Source organism: Molothrus aeneus, chromosome 10 (genome assembly GCF_037042795.1).
Source record: "Molothrus aeneus isolate 106 chromosome 10, BPBGC_Maene_1.0, whole genome shotgun sequence".
Classification (NCBI taxonomy): Eukaryota; Metazoa; Chordata; class Aves; order Passeriformes; family Icteridae; genus Molothrus; species Molothrus aeneus.
In genome coordinates, this window is record NC_089655.1 from 7,019,908 (window position 1) to 7,026,088 (window position 6,181).

Genomic DNA, 6,181 nt, shown 5'->3' on the forward strand with positions numbered 1-6,181 from the left:
CTGCATTGGCTCACCACTCTCCGGGAGTCTCTGCAGGATCCAGAGCAGCGCCTGCAGTCGGCTTTTGCCAAGGCTGACCTGGCTCACAACCAGCGGGTGCCTGCTGGGCTGGCAGGTCCCTGGTGTCCTGGGCAGGATCCCGGCTGAGGGGAGCAGGAGCAGCGGCTCAGCTGCTCTGTGGAAGAAGAACTTGTGGAGGGCATGGTCCGCGCTCTTTGGGACCAGGAGAGGCCAGGTGCTGTTATACAAGTTTTATGGTTTTACTAAAAGCAGGTAGCCGGTGTAGAGGCCAGAGGAAGGCTGTGGCCAGCGTTGGCCAGAAAGCTGGGGCCGGCCAAGCAGGGTCCAAGTTGTTGGGCAAGGCAGCCTGAGTGAAAAAAAGCACCTTAGCAGAGGATGGTTTCAATCCATCGACCTCTGGGTTATGGGCCCAGCACGCTCCCGCTGCGCCACTCTGCTCCTCCCCAGGCCTGCCTGCCATTGCCCTCAGCCCAGCCTCACGCTGCCCGCCACTGCTGCCCCTCACTCCTTCCCTTCCTCTCTGATCTGCCTCCCCCACCCCACTAAATAGACACCCTCACCATGCACCTCCCTTCAGCCTGTGCTCGGCACCTCCACCGCCTGCCCTTGCCCTTCTCCCACACCTCCCGCACACACCCCTGCACACACCCTGCTCCTTCCACACCCACCCTGCCCCTGCCCCTGCTCAACACACCCCTGCACACAGCCTGCAGCCTTGCCATCCATCAGCCCACCTGACATCCACACACATCCTCACACCTGCAGCCCTCGCCACAAATACACATCTGCTCCCGGCACCCGGCAACACTGCACCTGCCCGACACTTCAGATCTTTGATGGCCAACCTGGGACATGGGTTGCCTTGGCTTGGAACTGCCACCAGAAACAATTCTCCTCTTTTTGCTCTGCAAATTCTGCTGCCTCAGCTCCATGCTCCTCATGGGTACTCTGAAGCAAAAGCTCGGATTTCTGGCCACTTGGTGCCAAGCAGGTTGTCAAGCTGAAGCTCCTTGCCTTTAACACTTGGTGCCACTGCGAGGGGATGAAATGCTCAGCTCCAGGAGGTGATGAAATGCTCAGCTCCAGGTGCCATCTGCATTTGCCCTTCCCTTCTTCATTGTTGGGGCTGCAAGTGCAGGAGCCCTGGGGCAGCTGCAGCTGCTGTCCATGGCACACGTGTGCCATGGTGCTCCCCGTGCCCCTGGTCAGCTGCCCGCAGCCCAAAAGGGACGCGTGCCCGTAGTTGGCAGGATTCGAACCTGCGCGGGGAAACCCCAATGGATTTCTAGCCCATCGCCTTCACCACTCGGCCACAACTACCTGCTCCAGCCCTGCCCGCCCTGCTCATCACCTGCCCTGGGCCACCACACCCACACCCACACCTACGCACTTCTGCACAAGGCTCCTCTGAACAAACACTGCTTCACATGCCTCAAAATCGCTCCCAAGGACAGCAGCAAAAAACACTTTTCATATTCAACCAAAAAAGACAACAAACTGCCTTGGCAAGACTCACTCACCTACTAACCCAACACTTAAGGCACAACAAGGGAAAACAACCAACCACAAAACAAAACCAATTCCAACCAATCCAAACAGAAATCAACTGACAGCTATCGAGAGGCAGGGGGCGGGGGGGTGAGTGCATGTGTGTTTTATGTCTATGAGGATGTGTGTGTGTGTGTTTGTATGTCTATGAGCATCTGTGTGTGTCTGTGACACACGACCGTGAGGGCAAGCATACCAAGCATACAAAGGCACACGGCCTAAAAGCTTTACAGCACTCAAACTTAACAGTATTTTAACTTAACTTGTACCTTAAAACTATTTAGTATCTCACTCTTAAAATTTGACAGAGGAAAAGCACTTCATACCATTTAACCTAACTTACAACTTCAAAGTTATACTTAGCAACCTAGCAAAAGAACAACACTAAGCACCATTTAGGTAACTCTATAGCTGGAACTTAACCTTACTGACAGGCCTAACTTACTTAGATCTCCAAGGTTCTTAAACATCTAGGGAAGCAGTGTTTCTCCCAGATTTGCTATAGCAAATACATGCAGATGTGCATGCACACAGACATGAAGAGTCGGTACAGGCAACGTACCTGTGAAAAGTTCCCCTCAGTGGGCAGTGAAACACTCACTTTGGATGCCTTTGCATCTCCCAAAGGGGGAAGGCTCAGGCCTCAAGGAGTGAGGGTATCAGCCCGGGACTCCTCCTTGTTGGGCAATCCTCCAAGTACAGCAACCCTGAGAGTTCACTGGCTGTGAGAGCCGGCCCACTCAGGGCCATTGCTGGTCACAGCCTGCTGCGGTCCAGGACAGCTCAAATGGTCTCATTTTGGGCCACTCTTTATAGGGTTGTAAGAGAGTGGGCTTTAGTCCTATCAAGGTTTCATCCTGGCCACAGTTTTTGCTGGCATTTTCCTTGAAAGTGTGAAACAGAAATGTTGTGACGGTCAGGAAACAAACATATTTTCCATGACTGGTCATGAGGAAAACATGAGCTTGTCAGGCAGCAGTTCTTGGGAAGAGAGAGTGTTTCTGATAAGCTGAGGAACAGCTGAGACCAGGTGCTGTTTCCAAGGCTGGGGCCTAACGAGCATTTCTCAGATCTCAGTGTGGCCTGAAAAAGGAGAGGGAGGAATGCACCACCACAGTTCCACTCCAAATTTGCAGCTTGGACCCTCCCAGAGCCAGCCGGGCCCTGGGGCCGGGCTGCAGAGGCCTGAGAGGCAGAGCCCCAGGGGCTCCGGCTGCAGCTCTGTGAGCCTTGGCCTCAGCCAGGCATCTGGGATCCCTGCCCTGTGGCTGTGGTCATTCACCAGTGCTCCATCTCTCATAATGGAGATTGTCTCCCCAAAGTGAGGGCATTTTGTTTCCTTGGCCTATCAGGGCCAAGTGTGTGTATGTCGGGACTGTCAGCTGACAAGTCACGAGATTCTGTGCTGTTGTGTGCAGGGTTGAGTGCATGGCAGATTCAGTTTAGATGTAATGTAAGATAATGTAATATAATTTAAAATAATAAAGTATAATAAAGTAATTAATTAGTGTTGTGGTGTGTTTTATGTCTTTTCAGTTTTCCCCCCATTGTTCTCTCAGAAGGTCCTGCCCTGTTACCAGTTTGTGTCAATCCCCAAACCCCTCCCCAGTTGTCTTGGTTACTAAATGTATCTTTCTTGTTCCCCACCCCTGGCTGCCTGCCTGTTACTCGACACCCCTGCCTCTTTTTCTAGAAAGTTCGGGCCAGGGTGTCGGGTGATTGGGTTAGGGGCCAGGGTCCCTCCCACAACTGTGTTTGATTGGTTCTCCGATTATGCCAATCCTTAGTGTATCCTTCTCTGATTTGCTATCTTTGACCTCCCCCCACCCTCTGTAAAACCCGGGGTTTTCTTGCCCCGGGGCTCTCAGCTCGTTCTCCACGTTTTCCCTACCAATAAAACCACCCTCCCTGAAGAGACTGAGAGTCGCCTCTTCATTTCATCCTGCGACTTCGGAGCTCACTACTGCGGCCACTCGTCCGTAAGCCTGTCATCGCTAGGCACCGGGCCCTGACTTCGTGTTGGGGAAGTGCCTTCCTGGCTGGAGGTTGGCTGGACACTTATCTAGCCTGGGTGTTTTACTTTCCACCGGCCACCGCTCCAAATTAGCCTTCTGGTATTAATGGAGTCCTCCTAATCATTCTCTCCCCTCATTGGGGTTGATGCAATACTACAGATTTTGCTATGCTTTTGTGAAGAAGCTTTGACGGGAATGACATGTCACTCCAAATATCTGAAATAATTCTCACAGGGCACAAATTGGCACCGGGCCCTGCAGGGCTGTGATCTCCAGGTTCCAGACTCAAGCTCAGTGACTGAGGTTTGGTGCTCTGGTGTAATTTCTGGGAGTTCTTAGTGCAGCTGCTGGTAAGCTCAGGACAGCAGCCAGTGCTCACCCTGGCAGAGCAGGTGGTAGGTGAGGGAGGAGGAGAACAAAGGACCACGACTCTCCAGCAGTGCTGCACAAAGGCTTTAATGAGAAGGAGCAAAAGCGGTGGCACAGAACAGAGACCAAGGAAGAGGTGTGGGGGGCCAGGGAGGGCAAGAGATGGGCCCATTTGCCAAGGAGAAGGGGGATGATGCCCCGGCCTCAGCAGATCTGACCTCAGCAGCGGGGGAAAGGCAGACACAGGCCTGAGCCCCCCAGGCCAAGGGAGCCCCCAGAAGAGATGGGAACCCCCGCGGTGCTGAGGGAGCTGCCCACAGCAGCTGACAGAGAGGATCCCACGGCTGTGCTCTGAGGGAAGGAGGTGAGGATGGGGCCCGGCATGGTCACCACCACCGGCGAAGGCTCGATGTACACCGTGGAGTCAGCGCAGCGGGCGTTGCAGGGCTCAGTGCAGCTGCTGGCAAGGGGCGTTGGGCCACAGGGGCCGCAGGGCCGGGGGGGACAGGGTCTGCAGCAAGACATCTCTCGGTGCGGGAGGCAAGGCTGCAACACAGAGCAGGGAGCGGCACCCGGCCTCAGCATCGCTCTGTCTCTCTGTCCCTCAGCTCTCCCCAGGGACACATTTGGTCTCCAAAACACACTCTGTGCCCACAGCTCCCACCACCCTCCTGGTGCCCTCCCAGTGGCACGGCACGGGAAGGCCGCCCCACTTCAGCAATAGGAGCCAGCCCAGTGGCTTTAAGGGCCCTGTGGAAAGACTGGTCACAGCCCATCTGCAGAGCAGACATGGCTGTGTCAGACAATGTCCCGGCGTGCGCCGGCACATTTTGTTACACCACGGCAGGTGCAAATTCTGCTGGGCACATCCCCCTGAGGCTGAGCCCCATTGATCCCCTTCTGCTGGAACAAAGCCCCCTCTTCCCAGCTGGCCCCAGCCCCCAGCATGGAAATGCTGACAGCCCTCCAACAGTTCTGTGCCAGGGCCACGCTCAGGCTGCCCAAGGATCAAGCCGGGCAGCCTCCATGAGAGCAGCTCAGCCCACAGGGAGGGATGGAGCGGGCTCAGGCTTACCTCGTTCCTTGAGGAAAGGGAGGCCAGAGACCAGGATGCAGAGCCTGCAGCAGAGCAGCCTTTTATGCTGGGTCCCAGAGCCCTGTGGGGCCACAAACATTCCTTGTTTGTGAAACATCCAAACTCCTGGGAGTGGCCACTTGCCAGGCCTCGCTGATGATCGGGTCCCTGCCTCTTTCATCTCAGGCACTTTTCACCAATTTCACAGCACCCGACTTGAAAATGATTCATGTGTGTCCCAGCTTCCTAAGGCAATTTCATTTGGAGGTCCCAAGCCAGTGTATAAGGTGTATTGAACAGTCTTTGTGTGGTGTCTCTAAGTTTCTGTTATTTGCCCTTTCTGATGTTTAATTGGGCTCCAGTTACAGTTAAATTCAGCCATGAAGTGATACCCAGCTCATCTCTCAGGAGCTTTCAGTGCAGACACTCAGGCTCATTGTGAGAGTCATTTCTTCCATGGGTCATCACAGACCTACAGAAGACTGAGGGTCACTTGAGGCACAAAGTCAACACTGCACAACCCCATAGTGGGGAAGGGACCCAACTCTGCAGGGAGGTGGCAAAGCTCAGTGGAAGGGAAGTCCATGTTCACCTGAAAGGATGTCCCCTGCAGGCCTGAGTGGCAGCCATGGGGAACTTGCTGACAGTCACAGGCTGTGCCACAGCCTGGTTTTGTGATCAAAGAGATGCTGTGTCCTTCCCTGAAACAGACCCACAGCCACACTGACCTGCTTTACTCAGTGTGCCCATCCCAGGGGCAGAGACCTGGCTGGTGGCTTTGGGGAAAAGGCTGAGGGCAGGGAGCCCATGGCTGTTTTTTCTGGGTCTGGCATGGGGTTTCCCATTCCATGCATTTTACATTTCAAAGGGACACTGGATCAGTCTCCCAGGGCAGAAGAGTAGGTGTCATTGTGATGTGGAAGAGCTGGGAAAATCCCTGAGCTCCAGGCAAACCTGAGTCACCCAGTGTGGACTTCAGTGGACTGGCTGCCACAGACTCAGGTGCTCAAGGGATAACAGAGCTCATACCCTCAATGTTCTGCTGCCATGAAGGATATTTCCCCATCTTGTGTTCCCAGTCGGGGATCGCCTGGTGCTTGTCTGCAATCTCCTGCATTTGCTGTCTCCCAAGGCAGGGTCTTTTGGTGGCAGC

General features: G+C 54.6%; 1 non-coding gene across 1 annotated transcript; it reads right to left on the reverse strand.

The window, feature by feature from the left end:
* Positions 1 to 1,259: 1,259 nt before the first annotated feature.
* On the reverse strand, positions 1,260 to 1,341 carry TRNAS-AGA (transfer RNA serine (anticodon AGA)). Its single transcript has one exon. It is a non-coding gene; the product is annotated as a tRNA-Ser (tRNA).
* Positions 1,342 to 6,181: the final 4,840 nt, after the last annotated feature.